The 22,368-nt window shown below is 43.5% G+C and overlaps 1 protein-coding gene and 1 pseudogene across 1 annotated transcript in view; both read right to left on the bottom strand.

Annotated features, from left to right (window-relative positions):
• Positions 1-22,368, bottom strand: part of LOC144767141 (protocadherin gamma-A10-like) — a 458,767-nt gene that overhangs the window by 122,160 nt on the left and 314,239 nt on the right. The gene's annotated exons all lie outside the window — the stretch shown is intronic.
• Positions 5,226-7,943, bottom strand: LOC144767170 (protocadherin gamma-A10 pseudogene; annotated as a pseudogene).

The raw sequence follows: 22,368 nt of genomic DNA, 5'->3' as shown, positions 1-22,368 counted from the left end.
CTGGTGGAAGAGTAATTTCAAACAGAGTAATTTTAGCAGGGACTTTAGAAGTAACACAAATTACATTCTTGAATGTTAACCCAGAAAAATGACTCTATCTCTACCCATCAACAAGTTGCAGACAAAATGTCCTATATTTGAACTACTTTTCTACTTAGACAGCAAAAACGGAAAGTCAACTGTCAATACATTTTTTCTTTCTACTGCATACACTTTCATGAACCTCTAACATAATCTCGACATGCAAGAGAGACTAAAGTACACATCTACTAACATCTCCATCAATTATTTCACTAATGATTACATGTGCTTTAGTTTAGCTGAGAGGAAAATACAGTTTGTTATCTCTGCAAACCATTCAGTCATCAAGACTGATAATGTGTGACTACAGTGTAGATTGGATAGTTGTGTGGAGTGACTTGGATATGGTTATGTTTGTAGCACAGTGATAGCAAATCATACAACAAATCTTGAGTAGTATGTTTGATCGTTTGGATGCCATGAACACATGAGGAACTGCGGGGGTTTCCTGGTGGTGAGAGAGAGGCAATGAAATTGGGATCTGTGTGATACAAGTGAGCATCTTAGTGAGTACATAAGTAAATGAATGTGCTGCGTTTGATCAATTTAATGTGATTGGGAGTTTGTGTGATAACATGTGGTAGATAAACATACCCTTCCATGTATACCTATTGAAGAACATTTACTGTTGTAGATACATACTGTTAATTTTATTAATTGCAAACAATATGGGAATGCTGTGTTCATATTAAGTCATTCCACTTGGAGTGAAGAGCCTCTGGCACTCTAGCTTAAGAGTGCAAGAGTCTCCTACTTATACCATTGTCTGTCAGCCATCTCGCTTCCATCTGAAATAAAAAGTATCAGATTTGCCAGCAGTGCTCAGGATGAATGCAGCTGATTACCTTGCATGGGGGTCAATTCAAGAAAGAGAAGGTAGAAAATAAACATGCGTTTGTTCCCTGACCTAGAGCTTGTCTATTGGCCCTCTCTTCTGTGTGGATCCTTTAGTCTGTAAACTCAAACTCTGATCCTTTTTTGAACTTGGGTTTTCAATTATTTAAGCTGCTGGTGACCCAGCACACTTAACAGAGCTGACTGCGGCACAGGGTATTATGTGTGTGTGTGTGTGCATGTGTATGTGTGTGTGCATGTGTAAGTGTGTGTGTGTGTGTGCATGTGTACATGCACATGTTGAATAGGGAGTGCTCTTCCAAGGGGCTAAGCAGAGTAGAGTGTGTGAATCTATACTACTGCTAGTCTATTGTCTATTGTTTGTGCTTAGTGGCTATCTTGGTCTGCAAAGTCCTCAGGACTTAACTCAAGCCTTGGTGACATTTGCTGAGTTCAGTATGCTAGTGAGCCTACCAGGTTTGAATTTCTCCCTCCAATATTGTTCCAATACAGGTGGTGAAACATGCTACTCGGCTTTTGGCGCCATGTATAATAAAGTTTAAAATGATTTTAACCCCTTCCATGCGGGGCACGTTCAGCGGACGTCGGGTGCACTACCTCGGTAGTGCTGTGCACGTGCGCTGAACGTTCCGGCCCCGCCCGCGCAATAGAACGTTCTGCACCAGCGCAGAACGTCCGGCGCAGCGGAGGGGTTAAGCCTAATTTCCTGAGATTCTCAGGGGTATTTCTAAAAAGTGTCCTCCAACTCTTTGTACCAGACCTTAATGTGACAAATAAGCCATGTCAATAAACTCCCACAGTAACTCTCCTCATTAAAGGGAAATGATGATTGACCAAAGCTCGCCTAAAATTCCTCTTTGATGTCAAATGGGCATAAAGGAATGTTGCCTTGTATGAGAGAGCACTGAGATAATGCTAATGATTAGTAAAAGGAGGGCGAGCTCCGCTCAGAAAATGACAGATCAGGGGAAATGCAAATATAGATATGTATATTTTGGTTTCACTAACATTCAATTTTCAAATCTGTTCTCACTATTTTGGGATATGTCTATCTACAAATCTATCTACCTATTGAGAAGCACACATACAGTCAGGAGGCTTCGTGGCATACAGAAAATGGGGTAAGCTACCCACAAGAGAACTAAACCAGAAAATAGGGAACAATAGACAACACAACTCGAGAAACAATAAAAGGGAGGATTGTATCTTTGCATAAGATCAAAACTCTATTGTATGTAACTTCCAAACATACTGTCTTTGACCAGATGTTTTAAATTGTTTTGCCAAAGCTCTTGTAGTAAATCAAACAGTAACGTGTGCTAGCTATGGAACTGCTTCAAAGAGAATAATGTAACAAAAAATTCAACTTTTGAGTATAACTAACAGGCTTGTTTCTGTAGCAGATTTCCATTCCAGCCATAATCTACTGTAGTCACTTCTGCATTTATGTTTCAAAAGTCCCCTGCTACTTCTATATTAAAATCACAAACCCATCTCAAGTGATAATAGAGATTCCACACAATGGTACTGAAAGGTGGGCTGCAACAGAAGGTTCTAGCAAAGCGCACGGCAAACACTGGACTCTGGCTTAGCTTGAGGTTCTCTTGGATCCTCGAGCCCAAAATAAGACAAGTTTTCACGTAGGTTAACCTTCACACCCATGTAACATTATACACCAAGAATTAAAGACAAAACATTAACCTTTGATGTAAAAGGGGAGCGAGAAAGAGATACCCTTCTAGTAGCTTAATTAGAGCTTCCCCGCTTAACCAAATTGAGTGACCCTATATAAATATTTTATTTCAATGAACCTACCTTTTTTTCATTATCACATAGGCATCACCTTCAAATATATAAATTCAAGGCACATTGTACAATAACCTCTCTAATTTAGTGAACAGACTACAATTAGGGTTGGGTGGTACTCATGGACTTTCACTCTGCGGAATTCCATGGATTTACATGAAAACTCTACAAGATTCCGCAGAGTTCTGCAAACGGGAAGAATTAGGCTTGTTGCACTGTTCCTTCTACTTTTTAGAGCTGGGAGCTCATACCGTGCTAAAAAATCAGAGTAGATGTCATTATATGGCGTCGCAGAGGGCGATGATTCTTGAGTTGACTTTGTTGCTGCTCGAGTAGATTTTCTACTCAAGAGACAGATTTCATACTATAAAACAATTACAACCGTCCATGACAGTCTGCATTGGGGAACTCTCACTGGGTACCAGACTAACAACCAATAATCACAATAGCAAATGACAAATCTCACTCGCCCACTTACCCTTCAATTGTCGTGTGCAAGAAAAAACTCTGCCACGCTGCACTTGGTGGAATTTTGACGGAACTCCAGCAAAACTCTGCTGACAGAATTTAATTTACCTACCACCCCTAACTACAATGCTGCTCCACATATATTAATCATCTAGGGTTCAGATGACAACCGATTTGTCTCATACTTTACTTATGTCATTCTCATGGAGGTGGGATGGGGCAAAAATGTTTCTACATTTGTGTTTTAATGAATGCCTCTTAAAACAGTGATATAACCTGATGCACCAAGGTGGAACACTCCTACGGGTTAGACAAACACATTTTTTGAGAAACGTTTAAGATACTTTATCACATTTTTAAATTAGGTTTGTTATGCAATTTATATCCCAAAAATGTTCTTGACTCAGTTTGTGCACGGAACCTCAAAACCAAGCCTGAGACAGGGCTTTGATCTTTCTATTACTTTGTTGGCTTGCCCATCTCTCTAATGGTAATACCATAAAAAGAGTTGGTTTGTTGTGGCTGGAAATACAGTGTAGTAGAAGCTGGGACTCTTGGAACCACCAGGGGAGCTCTAGCTACAGTCCTTGAACTGTATTAGCAACAGAGACACATTGTGGCTCAGGATAATAACTGCAGATAGACTACAAACAGCTCTCAGGAGCCACTCGGAACAATCGAAATAAATTGAAATAAAAAACAGAAACCAGCATAAAGCTGCTAGCCATGTTCGCATTCAAGAAAGAAAAGGGTTACGTTTTCAGATCCATCACCAGAATTCGTGCAGCCTAACGTACTCAAAACGTAGACAATTCTCCTTTTTCAATTTTTTTTATTTATTTATTAAATGACATGTAATTTTAACCTTATGGCAGCAATTTAATTATAGTAATCGTTGTATGCAAGAAACTCTGAAGATTCAAGCAGACAAGAAACTAATTAGCAAATAACGCATTGTGGACTTTGACAAGGGAATGTTACGGCTGCGTAAGGAAGAAGAAGGTGGTCATACAACCAGAAATCGAACAGAGACAGGTTGTGGCACTGGGTATTTAATCATCATTTAATCGAATTGCAGTGTTATCCCTTTAGCCGTACTGAACAATGCTAATAAATCTAAAAAGGCATATTTTGAATAGGCCTCACTTGAAGACATCTTGCCATGCGAAGAGTTGAACATATAATGAGTATAATGTTTGTCATTTGTGATTGCTAGAGGCATTATCTCAAATCAGTTTTCGGGCAATTGTAAATGCATTAAAAGTTCTGGCACAGTAATCTACATAAGTACATAATTTTAATGAAAGGCTAGCATTTAGAAACATTCTTTTCATAGCAAATACGGAATGCAGTTTGAAAAATATTGCATAAAATCACCATAGCAGGCAACATTCAATTAATGGAGGGTTCGGCTGTCACTACTAAGCGTTAACATACTTTTAGTTTATAAAAAAAAAATTATATTTAATTCAGAAGATTGAATTTGCCTCATCTCACACCCAGAGCGGCAATAAGTCTCACTCTGGGTCATACACAATCGGTATGTGATGTGCGTGAGTGCAACAGTGTGGCTCTGCAGTTTGGAGATCATGTTACTTTGAAAGAATGAGTGAAAAAATGTGTTGTTTGACAATCCTATTGTCGTGAAAAAACTTTCAGGACCATTGAAGCCAGGAACTGGGAAAGTCAATAATGCACATCTTGTCTTTCATTAACAGGTGTTAAGATAATCTATCTTGTAGCTTTTTGCATATTGTTTAGTGTAATGGGATTATTTTGAATGTCAATTTTTGCCACTTTTCTTGTTTGAGTTAGGAGAATGGCGTCAATTGTTTATATTGAGTCTTCTAAACAATAATACATTAATGAAGCCCATTTGAACTCAAACGATAACATTTCAGCCCCACATAAATTGGTACATGGCTTAAAATAATGTAAAATAATAGATTATGTTGCCTGCATTTCACATGTGGGAACTTTTATCAGGCAAAACATGATGCATTGTTGATTTTAAGTTAAAAAGTTCCAAAAAGTAACATTCCTACCTGAATAAAGGGCTGATCCTCTTTTCCAATACATAAAAAATCATCAATAAGCACGGACCCTTGATTCTCAAAGTTCTGATTTCCTGAAAGGGTATTTGAATCGCTTGAAATGGGAACCTTAAACTGGCTGTTAACTGAATCTGTTGTTAAACATACATCGTGGGAATAAGTCTGCAGAAAAGCTCTGACTCCATCAATACCAACAAAATGTGAGGCAGCAAGTGCGTTGAAGTTAGCACCAGATGGGTCCCGGAGCTGAGATTCCCTCCAGCGGTGAAGCCTGATCACCAAAAGAAGAATGATCAGGAAAAGGAACAAGAAGGAAACAACAGCAACAGAGATCACCAGATACAGGGTGAGGTTTGACTCCATGTCTGCAGGAGCTGAAGGGTTACTTATATCATGAATCATTTCCGGCATACTGTCTGCCAACACTATGGTGACTGTAACGGAAGATGAGAGAGAGGTTTGTCCGTTGTCCTTCACTAAAACTACCAGAAAATGTTTTATAGCATCCTTTTCCATAATTGGTCGGGCTGTCCTGATTTCTCCAGTGTGAACACCTAAAGTAAACAGCCCCTGGTCTGTGGACTTCAGTAGATGGTAGGAGAGCCAGGCATTTTGCCCAGAGTCAGCATCGACAGCCACCACTTTCGTGATCAGATAACCTGGTTCAGAGGAACGAGGAGCCATTTCCACCCCAGTGGAGCCATCTGTAGTGGGTGATGGGTATAATATTTCTGGAGTGTTGTCATTCTGATCCTGTATGAAGAATGTCACAGTGACATTACTCATAAGAGTTGGAGATCCGCCATCTTGAGCTTTCACTTCAATTTGAAACTCTCTGAAATCTTCAAAGTCAAAGGAACGAAGTGCATAGATCACACCAGATTCAGAGTTAATGGATATGTAAGAAGAAAGTGGAATATCTTTAATTTGCCCTTCCATGATGGAATAAGTGATTCTTGCATTCTGACCAATATCAAGATCTTTTGCTCTTGCTGCAAAAATGGAAGTTCCTGAAGATATATTTTCCATTATATAGGCATTGTATGAGGGGCGATCAAATGCTGGGGGGTTGTCATTCTCATCTGTGATCTGTAAATGTAGTGTTTCAGCTTTAAACAATGGGGGAGTTCCGCTGTCTGTGGCTTTGATTGTTATGTTATATTGTTGGACTTCTTCCCTGTCCAACAGACCACTAGTCACCAAACTGTAATACGTTCCAATCGACTTCTTTAAATGAAAGGGGAGATGAGGAGGGAGGGAACATGTAACTTTTCCATGTTCTCCTGCATCTTGGTCGAATACCCGCAGAAGGGCGATGACTGTGCCCACAGGGCTATTCTCTGCAACTTGATTGAGTAGAGAGGACAGTATGATCTCTGGGGCATTGTCATTCACATTGATAACTTCTATCAACAGTTTGCATTTTGATGAAAAACTTCCATCACTCCCACGAACCTCTAATTCGTAAAACTGTTTGAATTCAAAATCCAGGTTTTCTCTCAAAACTATTTCTCCCGTTTTAGAATTCAATGTGAATGTTTGTAAATCCGTGTCCATACCATTATTGAATGAATAAGTTACTTCTGAGTTTAGTTCCTGATCAATGTCAACAGCTCTTACAGTCGTCACTGTAGTTCCCTTTGGCACGTTTTCCAACACACTGACTTTGTAAACAGACTTGTCAAATACGGGGGCGTTGTCATTGGCATCAAGAACAGTGACCTTGATCTGTGCTGTCCCTGACCTTGCAGGGTTTCCTCCATCTCTGGCTGTGAGGATCAATTGGTGAACATCTTGTTCTTCCCGGTCCAGTGAATTCTCCAGGACCAGCGCTGCATGCTTTGTGCCATCTGCTCTTAGGTTTACATCCAGGGTGAAGTGCTTATTAGCACTCAGCTGATAGTGCTGGAGAGAGTTATTTCCAACATCTGCATCTCGAGCGCCTGGAAGCTCAAATCGTGCGCCAGGTGCAGTGATTTCAATGATCTGTAGTGTTATTTGATCAGCAATAAACGTGGGCGAGTTGTCATTAATATCTTGGATTTCTATTTCTACTGCAAACACTTTCAAAACCCTCTCTAAAATAATCTGTATTTGTAACAGACAAGGGACAGCACGGCCACACAACTCCTCTCTGTCAATCCTTTCATTGACGATTATATGCGCTTTAACGGAGTTGAGAGCAAAATACTGCTTCCTACCTCTGTATTCAATCCGGGCTCCACCTTCTGATAACTCCTTTGTATCCATCCCCAGATCCAGAGCCACATTCCCAACAAAAGAGCCTTTCCTCATCTCCTCGGGAATGGAATAACGCAGTTGCCCGGAAGCGGCTCCACAGACTGTCAGCAGAGCAACAAGAAGCAGCAGAGGAGCCCCGGAGTAACAGCGCCTCGAAGACTGAGCCCCGGAGTAACAGCGCCTCGATGCCTGAGCCCCGGAGTAACAACGCCTCGGTGTCTGAGCCCCGGAATAACAGCGCCTCGACGTCTGAGCCCCGGAGTAGCAGCGCCTCGAACTCTGAGCCAAGGAGTAATAGCGCCTCGATGCCTCAACCCCGGAGTAACAGCGCATTGGTGTCTGAGCCCCGGAGTAACAGCGACTCGATGACTGAGCCCCGGAGTAACAGCGACTCGATGACTGAGCCCCGGAGTAACAGCGTCTCTTTTTCTGATCCATAGCGAGCTGCGGAGTCCTCTGTATCTCCAGTGGTTCCGATATTTGGTTTGTATTAGATTGTGAAAAGAATAACCCGTTTGACGGGGACGTGGGTTAAGGTGCGCCCTCTTCGCACTAAGGTTATTAAAGGAATACTATTCTTCAATCTGTTTCTGAGCATTCTCGGCTGCTGTACCACGTGGTCTACTCAAGATGTACTGTAATTCTCTACTTGGTGAGCAGCGGCGCTCAGTGTCCTAAGTAATAATTACAAGTGCTGAAACTTCTGAAACATGCCTGCTGAACAAGCGCCACGGACGTGTTTTTCTTGCTTAAGGACGAGATTCAAAGATCTCTCTTAATTAGACATGTAATTAATGCAAGTTCGGGTCCATGAATGACATTAGTGCTTAGAGTCTGCGTTCATCGCTGTAGGAGGATACAGGGTCTTCTGCGGTCGGGTTGTGTCCATGCGCTATTTCTGAAATTGCCAAGCTTCGAATAAGAAGTACATTTTCATTTTCTCGTGCACCACTCCACACGGAATTACGTGCAGCACCACGTCGAAGTTTAGAAACAGTCCTTACAAACGTTTTTGTGTGTTTTTTTTGTGGATCTACATTTCCTTATCTGTGAGAGCAACAGGGACATATTAAAAAGCCCAACGTTCTTAGCCACTGTGTTGCTAGGCGTACACTTCAGATAGTACTTACTTCTCGTTCAAGTTTCACAATCAACGCAGTATTTCACACTGTAAGCTGGCGCTGAAGTATCAATTAAACGAAGGACGTCATAGATGGTGCGAACCTGTCTGATCGCTCTTGTGTGCTTATCTCCTAATTCGCACCTGTTCAGTTGACTTGGTGAACAACTTCTTTTAGGACAGACGATCAAATATTTATTTGTTCTAACTCACACGTTATGTTTGCTACTGAACCGATGACACTCGCCCCTCGGTTCAATTCTGATAATATTTGTGAACTTTTCCAAGTATTCAAAACAGAAAGCTGTAAAACTAAACAAAAAAAGTACTAAGCAAACAGGTTTATTGTCAACAACAGGTCAGCACACAGCTTAATATAAAGCCAGACCTAAAGAAAGAGCAGCTTCAGCAGCCCATTGTAGCATCAGGAAACCATTGCTGCAATGATCTGAAGTTGACAACAGGTAAACTGAATGCTTGGCAACATTTTCAATCACTCTCCCAACTACCAGCACATCCCAAGGTTCAATCACCAAGCACTGCAAACACTGTCCCGTGCAGGTACTACTCATCTCCCCAGCAAGGTTGCCTTTGTCAGAGCGCTCCTGTGAACCATCCTCCGACAATGACCCATCTCCTCCTCAGCCCATGCCGCTACCTCTGCCATTTCAAGTTATAGGATAATCCACCCTTTATTGGCAAGATCATTTTGAGATGAAATATGCGGATGAAATGTGAAACTGTTCGAAGTCTAGAAAAATCAGGTTCTGACCAAGATTTCCCTTCACGCGCAGGGGCCTAGGTGTAAGTAAAACTAGAACAAGCGTCAACGCCAGGATTGATGCCAAAGAGATGGGTATAACTATTTTCCAGATTGTGATGGAACAGCTACTGGTGTTAAGGATTAGATAAACTCCTCATGGAGTAACATAGCAAGCCAAGCTGCATATTACTGCACCTTCCATTTATGGACTCAAGGCCCATTTGAACAATCGCCTTTCTTCGAACAGCGTAAGGCTCTCGATACCAGTGTAGTCAGTTCATATGTTTATTGAAAATTATTTAAAATCATCACAAACACTTAGAATTAAAGCCAGATAGTCTTACATGGTGGTTGACACTTGTTAGCAATAGTTAGGTCTGTTTTTTCATAAACAGAGCACTCTTTGGTTTACTAATAACGTTGGTGCCATTTGACGAATCATTATAAATATTTACATCAAAAAAGTTTATCCTTCCTGGATAATATTGGGATGATCCGTCAAGAATGAGCCAAGAAAAAAGGGGGTCCCAATACACAAAATCCCCATGCACTTTTCAGAATCTTCTTTAAGGAGCACTACCATAAAAATTGCTCAATGCAATTACACCAAATTTGACAGGAAGCTAGATCTTGGTTAATCGGTTGAACTTTTTGTGATTTGGTGCAAATTTGTTCAGTAGTTTATAAAACAAAAATCATGGTTCAAAAACATTTGTATATTTAGAGAATTGGACTCAAAGGAATCTTGATCCCTCTAACCCAATTTTACAAAAAAAGAGCCTTTTGATTGGCCAGGTAGCTTTATATTTACCTTGGGCCAATCCGCTGTCAGGGGAGTCAGACTCCTACAGGAGCAGCGCTCTTATTGTCTGCCAGCAACATGAGAAAAATGTTGCTGGCAGCCATTACAGGACTTGGGGACTTAGTCCCCTTTCCAGAAGAGGAAAAGTAAAAATTACATAAAGGGGCAGGGTAGGTATACCGTGCCACCCTAGGCCCTGTGAGGGAGATCAGAATGATCCCTTACCCCGGTCCCAAAATACAAAAATAAAGTAAAATAGCAGGTTTTGACCCAATTCCGCATTACTCCTGTGAGATTGCAGCAAAAAAAAAAAAGCGTTCTGCCATTTTTCATATTTAAATATTTGGGGGTTTGAGTAGGGCCCCCATTCATGAGTTCATTTTGGACCTCGGTGACCCATCCCTAAGGTGCCAGGTAACTTAAGTAAGTTGAGGGAGGCACGCAGCGCTCCTCTCCAAACTTATTCCAGCCCACCCACCAGAGCCAAATGCATTAAGTTACGGGGAGGGGCATGCGCTCCCCCTCCCCAAGCCTTGTTAGGCCCCAGAGACCCCATCCCTCAGAGCTGAAATCATAAACAAAGGGAGGGTAGCCTCACAGTCCGCCTTCAAGAGCCTAAAAGGCTACAGGGACCATATCTCCAGGGCTGTTTTAAAAAAGGGGAGCGAGCAGTATGGCCCCGTCCCTGAGCCTTAAAATGCCCGGGATCCCCATCCCCAGATATGGCTCAAGTACTCTTTCCTGGAGAAACCACCTCCAGGACAGAGTAGTTTCCCTGCTCAAATCAATGCGGGCAGGAAAACATATGTGTTCTCTCGCCTGGTGGTAGGTAGCATTTTTTAATCTTCCACCACTTGGCAGCAAACATGGCTTCCCTGCCTAAAGAAGTGCAGGCAGGGAAGGCAAGTCTGCTCCCAGTCAGTGGGAGATTTAAACATGCTCCCGCCTGGTGGGAGCAGATGTCTGTTTCCCTGCCTGTACTCATGTAGGCAAAGAAACAGACATTTTTCCCATCAACAGAGCATGCAAAAAAACCTGCTCTCTCTGGGTAGTTCCAATGCAGGCTCCTGCAGTGTGCGGGGAGTTGTCTGGGGTCACCGATGTCCTGCGGCTCTCCCTGTGGCCCCAACTAGTAGTTTCTGGGTGCCTTGGTTGGGCAAAAGGCAACCCACCTGTGACTTAGAGGCCGCATGCTCCCTTTCCCATAGAATTTGGCCACAGGAGATTGGGTCCATGTGTCTGAGCAGGCTCGGGGAGTGGGAATGCACGACCCCTCTATTTAACTTTGCAATTTGGGTCTTGGGGATGAAGTTCCCAGGTCTAATAAGGCTACAGGAGGATGGCCTGGCAGCCCAACTCATTTTTTAAAAATTGTATTTGGCCTCATGGGCTCCAAGGAGCTCAAGAAGGCTTACGGAGGGGGACCAAATGCCCCTCCTCTTATTTAAGCAATTTGGCTCCAGGGGACGAGATCCCAGGACCTAATAAGGCTTAAGGAGGGCGGTGTGCGGCCCCACCCATATTTAATTGCTTGTGGCCTTGGTGGTGGGACCCCAGGCCCTAAAAAGGCTGGGGGAGGCAAGCATGCACCCCCTATCCTTTTAAATTGGATTCAGCCCTTAGTACCCATTAAGGCCTGGGGAGGAGAGGCCACACACCCTGGTTCTTATTAATTAAAATATTGCCCAAAGGCTGGGGTCCTCAAGGCCCATTTCATCTGGGGGGTTGGGGTGAGGTCCCACACCCCTTCCCCTAATGTACAAGCATTTGGCCCCAGTGTATGGGGACCCCTAATCCCCTTAAGGCTCGGGGAAGGGGAGCATGTACCACTCTCCCCTATATTTAAAGTATGGCATCAGGGGATCGGATCCACAGGGCCCATTTGGCTTGCCTGGGGGGGGGCTAAATGCCCCATCCCCTAATATTAATGTATTTGGCTCTGGGACATGGTTTCCCTGGGGTCTCATAAGTCTAATGGAGGGAGACCAAGCATTCCCCCTCTCATAATAATAAATATTTCTGACCCCGGGTCAGAGGCCCCAGGGGTGAATGTTAAATTGGGGAGAGGGGCTACATGCACTGCCTCCCATTTTAAAAACAAAGGACACCACATACCCCAGGGCGAGTAGTAGCTTGAGGAGGGGGCTATTCTACCCTCTCCTCTGGTGTGAGGTTGCTTGACTGCAAGGGTCTAGCCACAGGCTCTGACAGCAGGTCAAGCTGTGCAACCAGTTGACTGGGGATGAGTGTTTGTATTGTCAACGCTCCGTCCATGATTACCTTTGGTTTTTCTTTGTTCGCCCTAAGTTGGCAAGCTTGATTCCGGTCCAAGTGTGGTAAATAAATAAATAATACCTCTATTTTTGACTGGATATAACAATAACAGATAGCTCAATAAATAAGAGTCAAGATTAGAGGTAGTAGGAGTTTGCAGGTTTAATACAGCATAAAGGACAGGAACAGGACAACCTGCACAGGAATAGGATGGCAGCTAGCTAGCAGGGGGGCCCCGACAGCTGTCGGGCAGGATCTGGAATGAGCGCGCTAGCTTTTAATAACAATACACAAGTATATATACTAAAACAATTGCATTACAATACATACAATAGGCGGAACAGTGGGTGGGGCCTGTAACAGTCGCGAAAGATAAGGGTGAAAGTAGGTGTAACAAGAGGCGTGAACATAGACATGTGATGTAAACGTAACAGAATATGTCATAAATGGGGCGGAAACATGGAGGGGGCTACCTAAGGAGCCGGGACCTCTAACCTAGTGGTGCGCGCAAGCTGACGATGACGTGTTACTAGGGAGAAGCTGGGGGCTATGACTTCTGCGCTAGAAGAAGAGACTGAAGTCTGGAGAGTCAGAGCGACATGTACCTAAACACTATCTAGTATCTGATGTTTAGAGAACATATTGATAGAATCCAAAAGTTATCGGGGCAAAGGCTAACAGATTCTAAGACGGGTGCATGCATTATTCTACATGTAGTGCGTGTTGAGGAATATTAAATGACCATTAATACAGTATTTCTCTTACATGGAGACGTAAAGGCTAGACCATGACAGAAACTATTGATGCGATTCAGTAGCTTAGGAATGCAGAGAAGGAGGGCTGGACTGATAACTGGAATCATAACATACTCTCGGCAGACTGGCAGGCAGAGCCAGGCCGAGCCGGGCACTGTGAGGCAGGAAGTAAGTGAAGGGTCAGGGATACAGGTGGGGGCTGTATCGCTCCTCGAAGAGGGTTCAGGAGACAGGAGCTGAATCTGAGTCCGGGCCCTTTTGAGGCCTAGAAACGGGGACTTTTCAATGAAATAACGTGCACACTGAGAAACGTGGCAACATAGCTTTACATAGGCCTAATATTCGTTGTATTCACGAAAACTGGGAACTAGCATACTAGAGATGGACACAACTGTAATTGCGTCTTTAATCGAAGATGGGGAATACATATGCATATTAATCATGCACATACAACATAGGATGGGGAACACGTAGGGACACAGAACATGGCAAAATTTACTTTTCCACATTCCCTCCTTGTCACTACGTTTCCATCAGGAAACATCAATATTCATGATACCATCTATCATTTCATACAGTATCATTTGCTCGTCTCGAATTTTCTTGGAACGGGATTTAGGACGGGACTTGGGACTAGGAATACAAGAGGTAGCACAAATGCCGCAAATCGCAGGGCCACATTGTATACAGAGGCAGCAACTGAATATGATCGCTACTGCAATACCTAGAAATGACAATACTTTACATCCCCAAGCAGAAACTATACTCCAGAACCAACCGGACCATGTCCAGGTGCCTGGATATTGGTGTAACTGATGGGCAATTTTATGAAGTCTGGTTATAGCTGAATAAACAGACGGCGCGTTATTAGGAATGAAAATGCAGCAACTAGATCCGATGACTCTACAGGCTCCTCCTCTATCGGCCAGTATGACGTCAAGAACGAGACGATTCTGGAGCACAACAAATCTCATAGCAGATTGCTCTTCAGTTAAGTTACCTAGAGCAGAGGCAGTCTCATTCACTACTGCTTCAAGGGTTCTGGTTAATCTACGTATTAACTTACTATTCTGGATAGGTCCTATAAAGAAAAAGAAACCTTTATTGAAATCTGTATACTGTTCTAGAGCAGTTTCAGTCTGATCGACAATTGGGGACTCGATCTCCCTTCTATGTCTAATGTGTACTAGATGTGTATTTCTATGATAATCAGATGGTGCTAGGAAAACTGGTGGCAGTAGGAAGGCAATGTAACAGGTTCCCTCCCAATCGAGGGGCAGACGAACATATGCGGTCTGACCACAAACAAAATAAGAATGACGTGAAGCCTTGAAAATAGATTTCCCACTGTCACTATACTTGACGATAGTAATACAATCACTATGTCCTACATGTACGGAACCATTATTTCTGACACATAATTCGCCTTTGACTGGTAATACTGAAATAGCAGGTAAGTCTGGAATAGGATCAGACTGAACATTCAGGACCATAAAATTCGAAGAATAATTACCCAAATTATAAACTTCATTTTCTAGATCTAACCCTGTTCTGTGGGGAAGACCTTGCTTGTCTGGAAAACATGTACTGTTCAAAAAGGACATATCTGTTGAGGATGACGTTAACATGGACCAGGCTCCACATGAACCGTTATGTGAAAATGGATAAGGAAACAGTGGCAGAACTCCCTTCGGTGTCTGGAAAGGGGGGAGTCGACCACACACCCAACAATTAGTGGCATTGCTGGTCTGGTGTGAATAATGTAACATGCGGATAAATGAATTGTTGCGCATAGCAAGACGATAGGATAGTTCATGAGGAGGCAGATCACTAAACGTGTGCTCTACTGTAGCATTAGAAGACTTATTTACATGAGAAATTGGAAAACATAAATGAAATGCATAACTCGTGCAGGTAACCATCAGGCTGAGAAACAGTATAAAACTTAGAAAAACGATACATCGGATTGAGTTTTGACTAACTCTCTCACTATGGGGGTCTGTTTCATACATGTCAAATACCTGTCTAACCGTTTCACCTAGGGGAGGACTTAGACAATTAAACTGGCTGACTTATTTTACTAGACCGGAGCTTCTTTTTATACTCCTGCTGCGGAGTTTCCTCTAACAGGGGAGGCTTGGTATCAATGTCATTTGCGGGACAGTCCTTAAGAATAGTATCTCGGCAGTCCTTAAAATCTTGACAATCCTTGGAAAAGTTCTTGGAAACAGTTTGTAGTCGGGGTCCGTGAAATTTCTTGACGTGAGACAGATGGACCCACCCCTTTCTGCCTTCCAACTTGACGGCAGTACGGGTGGTTAAGAGGACCAACTTCGGCTCCTTCCAGCGAGGCTCCAGCGGACTTGAACGATCAAAATTCCTGACGAGAACCAAGCTTCCAGGAACGATTTCATGCGGTTTCACCTCGGTATTGTCTGGAAATGCAGCGGCAACCTGTGAACGACAAGAGTGTAGGGCAGACATCAAGGAAGCTAGGTAATCTGTCAGCATATTACTGGAAACATCTGTAATACTTCGGGGTCTAGGTGTACCCCACATATTCGGGGGGCGGCCGAATACGACCTCATACGGGGACAGACCTGATCTGGAATGTGCGATCATGCGCATATAGAACAGGGCAACTGGCAGGGCAACTAACCAGTCTACACCTTTTTCTTGACACACTTTGGCAATACGGATTTTCAAGGTTTGATTATGTCTCTCTACGAGACCGGCTGCTTCTGGATGGCGTACACAATGGAACTTCCACTGGTACCCTAACAACAGGGAAACGTGCTTCATCAGTTCAGATGAGAATGGCTGGCCGTTATCTGAATATACGACCCTAGGGAGTCCATAGCGGGGGAAGAACTCACGAACCAACTGCTTGGCAGTGGTCGCGGCTGTGTAATCTGGGACTGGATATGCTTCTGTCCACCTGGACAAAGCGCATACAACTACAAGGACATACTTGAAACCTCGACATCGCTCCATCTGAATATAATCCATCTGGAGGACTTCAAAAGGGTGGTCAGGGGGCTGGAATCCACCTTGTTCCACCGGGACACTTTTACCTGGATTGAACTGGCAACATATCATACAGGTACGGACTTTCTGCTTGGCTGCAGCTCGTAAATGCTTGTTAAACCAAATGTTCTGGATACTGTCTAACATGGCTTTTTCTCCTAAGTGTGCTGGACTATGTGCGGTATTGATAATGACTTGAACCATTGAGTCGGGGAGAAACCATGTGGCTTTTCCCTTCGTCAACCATCCCTGATCTGTCTGGGCCCCTCCTTGTTCGGACCATTTCTTGATTTCTTCGGGAGTAGCATGTAACTGGATATCTATGACATCTTGAGTAGGGTCCTTAACTGTCATACAAGTAGTCTGTTCTGGAGTGGATGTCGGTGTCTTGTTAACTGGTATGTCTGGAGTCTGAGCTGTAAGCTTGGCTGTTCGATCTGCTAGATCATTACCTTGAGAAATAATGTCGGTGACTTTCGTATGTGCTTTGCATTTCATGATAGCAATAGATGTCGGTAAATGTATGGCATCTAACAGAGCTTGAATAAGGAGACCATGCTGAATCTTGGTTCCATGAGAAGTCATGAAACCTCTCTCCTGCCAGAGCACTCCGAAGTCGTGTACAACTCCGAATGCGTAGCGTGAATCTGTGTAAATATTAACTTTCAGGTTCTTGGCGTGTATGCAGGCTTGGGTCAGAGCAACTAGCTCTGCTGCTTGAGCAGACAGGGTGTCAATACGGTGTGTTTCAATAACTTCAGTGTCAGTAGTCACTGCATACGCGGCTACTAGTTCTCCTGTACTCGTTCTCATACATGAACCATCCACATAAAGTGTCAGGTCGGGATCTGGTAAGGGAATATCTGTCAGATCTTGTCTTGGCTTAGTCATGGTGTTAACAACTTCCACACAATCATGTGTGGCAGGATTCGAAGTAACTGACGGTAACAGTGTAGCAGGATTTAGAACGTTGCAGCGTCTGATTTCTATGTGTGGCTGGAACAGTGTCAGTTCATAACCTGTCAAACGTGCAATTGTCAAGTGCTGAGTCTGTGTTCGGTTTAAAAGAACTTCCACGGAGTGTGGAACTTGTACTGTCAGGGGATGCCCTAATACTATGGAATCGCTTTGTCTGATAGCTAGTGCTGTGGCTGCAACTGACTTGAGGCACGCAGGCAAAGCCTGGGCTACTGGATCTAATGTGCTCGAAAAATAAGCACAGGGCTTGTACTGTCCTGCTTGATCTTGTGTGAGAACAGATAATGCTGTACCATCACGTTCTGTGACAAAAAGTGTAAAAGGCTTACTGTAGTTCGGTGTAGCTAGAACGGGTGCTTGACATAAAGCTTTCTTTAACTCATTGAAACTAAGTGTATGTTCAGATGTCCAAGGGAGGACAGTCGATACGGCTGCTTCCTGTGTCGTTAACTGTATCAGTGGCTTGGCTAGGAATGCATACTGAGGAATCCATTGTCTGCAATAAGAAGTAAGGCCGATAAAAGCACGTACCTCCTTCTGTGTCCTGGGCTGAGGAAGACTCGCTATTAACTGGATGCGATCGGGTGTCAACTGCCTACCCCACTTGGACAGTAAGTGGCCTAAGTAGATCACTTGCTGGACACAGAATTGAAGCTTTGAAGGGGACACCTTGTGCCCCATCTCGGCTAGGAAATACAGGACTGTAAGTGATGCTCGCTCGCAAGCACGTTCAGAACGGGCTGTGATCAGTAGATCATCGACATACTGGAGCAGGGCAGTGTCAGTTGGCATGTGAATGTTGTCTAGTTGTCTCTTAAGTGCTTGACTGTAAATGCTAGGACTTTCTGTGAATCCTTGAGGAGCTCGTGTGAATTTATAGCTCCTACCATTTAAACAAAAACCGAAAAGGTACTGGCTGTCTGGATGAATCGGGACACTGAAAAATGCGTTCTTGAGGTCGATTACGGTAAAGAATATTGCCTCAGAATCAATGGCTGTCAATAGGGATGAGATGTCTGGAACAACTGGATACTGGGGAATAATACATTTATTGAGTTCTCGAAGGTCAATCACTAATCGATATACTGGGGGTGCAGTCGGATCAGTACGTTTCATGACTGGAATGATCGGAGAATTACATACATTGGAGTCAGTTTCTACAACTACTCCTTGAGCCATGAGCTCGTCAATAATGTTGGATAAGGCTGCTACAGCCTCAGGTGGCAATCTGTACTGTCTGATTCGTGGCAGGACTATACCTTGCTTGAGAGTCACACGATGGGGTGTGATTTGCATGAAACCAACATCAGTTGGACCTTGCGCCCATAGATGCTGCGGGACATTAGACAATCTTGGATCAAAATCTCGTAATACATAGTGACCCTTGAAGTCACGTAAAAACAAACGTATTCCCTCTGGGGAACAGCAAATAACTGCACCTAATTCTTTCAGTGTTTTAATGCCTAACACATTTTCTGGACATGACTTCGTAAGCAATAGACCAGTAGTTCGGGACAATGGACCTACTTCTAGAGTAACTGGCTTTGAAATCTCGTTTACAATAGGCTTTCCTGAAAATCCAAGGGAAACATTTCTAGAGCCTGAGAGCGGAGCCCCTGGAACCTCGTCGTGACTTATAGTAGTCCTACTTGCCCCTGTATCAATCAGAAACTTTCTGTCTTTCCCTAATACTTGACTATGAACATAGGGACCTTCTTGATCTACAGGAATCTCGATGAGAGGCAAGCCTACCTCCCTCTCTAGGCTGTTTCATGAATACGCTTGATACTCTGGATACTCTGTCTGTGCATACTGGTACATCTGCTGGGTAACATGCTGTGTTGCAGCAATAGGCTGCGGTGCTGGAACTGTCTGTTGTGCATTCTGTGGCTGAGAAGTCTGTGAAACTTGTTCTTGTCTAGGCGGACGTGGTCTTTCTTTAGTTTTACCAGTGGCTATATTGTGTTTCAGAACTGCACACTCGTTTATAAAATGACCTGGCTGTTTACAATAATTGCATGTCCCTTTAACGGGAGCTGCAGGATGACTGGCTTGATGCGGACCCCTCTTCTGACTGTCTTGAGGAACAGATTGTGCAACTAGTACTTTCATTTTCGTGTCTTTCATACGTCTTCTCTCGTGTTCTTGCTCTTCTCTGATTCTATTCTGGTGATACTGGAGCATCTGTAACATCTGGGACGGGGTACTAGCTTGCCATGTACTTTCGACTTTCAAAACTCGATTCTTAACTTGTGGACTTGAATTCTCGACTAATTTAGTAACAAAAAGATGAGGGTATGACTCACTACTCGTCTTCAATCCACTGTTTATTATGAAACATTTTTCAAATCTAGAATAAAAATCACTAGTGTCTTCGTCTTGTTTCTGTTTACAGGCTGAGATTGCATCCCAGTCTTCCTTTTTAGTGGCTAATAATCTAGGCAAAACTTGTATTACTAATTCTGGCAATTCTTTACATTTGTCTCCAAGACCGGTACCTGGTACTCGTATCTTATCTTCAGCTTCTAGAGCTGTCCAATCGATCTTTTTCTCTCCCACCTCCCAATCTTTTTCCTTGAGTTTTTCGTATACCCCTGCGGGCAACAGGACTTTTAACATTTTAATAATATCTGGATACGTGTATTCTCCCATACGGAGCATGTCTTTTAATTCTCGGTGGAACCCTGCTGGATCTTTGTCGTGACAGGGAATTAATTTCTTCATCTCTAAGAGTTCCATCTTGGTAACTGGGGTGTAAACAAATACTCGTTGCATCTCACCACCCGCTGTCCTAACTGGGTGTACTTCTCGTAGCGGATTCTGTCTGTCTATGTAAAACGGTTTACTTTCTGGAGGTGAGACATGAACAAAATGCGGGTTCAAAAACATACTATATTTGTGGCGCTGTTCTAGAATGATACTAATTAAATCGGTACCTAAACCTTTCCATCTATACTGGAGTAACTCGTTCAGGACATCATGTAACGGTCCTGGATCAGAATGTTGACCCTCATACAATGTAATGAGGTGCTGGATCATATACATACCCACCAGTCGTTGCTCGGCTGGGGGCAGTTTCAGAAAAATTTGTGCCACTATTTCGTCTGGAAAAGTGGTAGAATCAGTAATCCATCGGACTGCTGATCGGGCTAGTTCTTGTTCATGCATGGTACTTAATTCACTATAACCGATTCGTGATTTCAGAATTTGATCGGTAGCTTGAAATACTTGTTCTAGAGAGCCTTGTTCTGGTGCTGGAAGATGAAAAACTTTCTTGTGTTCTAGGCGTAAATGTCGGTCTGGAAATCTAGATTTACCTACATACGCTATTCTGGCGGTATTCTCGTCCTCTACCTCTTCAGTAGGAGAGTCATTTTCTTTCTCGCTTACTTGTACTGCTTTGCGTTCTTCGCGTAACCTTATTATTTCTTTACGGATTTTCTTGTACATATTCTCTATACTATTGAGTGTCTTATGCTTACCCTCGGCTATATTATCACTCCACTTTGTCAGCACTCTCATTTCGGTCGGATCTTTAGTCGGGGAATCTTGTTCCCGTATTAAACAATTTATCAGAAACTTTAATAGCATAAACTGGATCTCGGATTTCCTGAGAGACATAACTTCAGCAATACTTTCTGGGTCTTGTCCTATACGAATGAAACGATACATTCTGTCTAGATCTTCTTTCATATTCGGTAGGGTGACCAAATACTCGGACACCTGTCTTATACGCACGGAATATAGAACCATACCTTCCTCGCCTGGAACTGGATCATAACAGCATTCAGTAAGAACTCGTCTGATTTCTGCAACGGACTTAAATTTGGGCGTACGCTGTAACGCACGTTCATGTAACTCGACTGCTCCTAAATGCCTACTTGGCGGCGGGGTACCAGGAGGACCTCCTCCCGCGGCCCCTATACTGGAATCGTCGACTGATACTCTTCGTGCTGGCAGAGTGACTGATGTGGCGGGAAGTTGTACTACGGGCTGGACCGGGGGTACCGTAGCAGGTACTGCAAAAGGTGCCCCGGTGTCTGGAGGATTTACAGGAGCTGGTGGAACAGGATTTGCATATTCTGGGACTGTGTCGTCCAAATAGGACGAGATGAAAATATCAGCTGCGGTCGGTTTGTGACGTAGCTTGGTCGGAACTAAGGGTGGCGGAAAATTACTGGATGCCTCCGGGGTTGCTTTAGGCAAGCCCTCGGCAAGAAGAGGATACATACCCTTAATGAGGGCATTCCTCTGTCTGTCTGACTGTTCGGCTTTAACTCGTTCACCTATTTCGATTAATTCCCTTTCTTGGGCTCTTTCTAAGGATTCTCTACTTAATTCTGACTTTCTGATTTCTTTTTCGGTTCTTTTATGAGATTCTTTGCGCCATAACTCGATGGCATCTTTCTGTGACTGTCTGGCTTTCTTTTTCCATAATTCTTCTTCTACTCGCATGATGCACTCGGCATCCCACGTACCTGATACGGGCCATCTATACTTTTCTTCTAACTGTTTGGTGTACTCCACCCATAAATCTAGATATAATATGGCACTTATGCCATGCTTTTGATACATAAAATGACCTGGACTGTCCCTAGGCGGGACAGGAACTGCTTCTTCTAACAGACTTTTTCTAGTTTTTAACTGACGTAATTTGGAAAACAAAGGCATGACTGGACTGTGGTCTAGACACAATACAATACACAATGAACACGATAATTACACCACTTTCATACCACGACATTGAAATACATGAATGACATTTAAAATAACAGTTCTGACAAAATACTACCTGGAATACTGAAAACAAAATACAGAATTTCTCGAGAACAGAACGGACTAGAACAGAAACTAGATGCACTGCTAAAACAGTACGAAACTTACCGGTCTCATAAAGAGACACGTCAGGACCCGCATCCACCTAAGTGGACACCTCGTGTTGGATCTGTGTACCCCAAACCCACGGACCAGAGACAATGCAATTGACCCTGTCTAGATACTACCCCAGCAACGGTACTCACCGGGCAGCAAGAACGGAAGGCCTCGGACTGGACTGGACTGCTACGACGCCGGACGGACGAACTTCGGACTTCTGTTACAGGTAGGCCTCCGGATACCTCGGACCTTGGACTCTTGGCTTGGGC

This window comes from Lissotriton helveticus, chromosome 7, assembly GCF_964261635.1.
Source record: "Lissotriton helveticus chromosome 7, aLisHel1.1, whole genome shotgun sequence".
Classification (NCBI taxonomy): domain Eukaryota; kingdom Metazoa; phylum Chordata; class Amphibia; order Caudata; family Salamandridae; genus Lissotriton; species Lissotriton helveticus.
The sequence above is the reverse complement of the archived record's forward strand: the minus strand, read 5'-3'. Positions and strand labels throughout refer to the sequence as shown.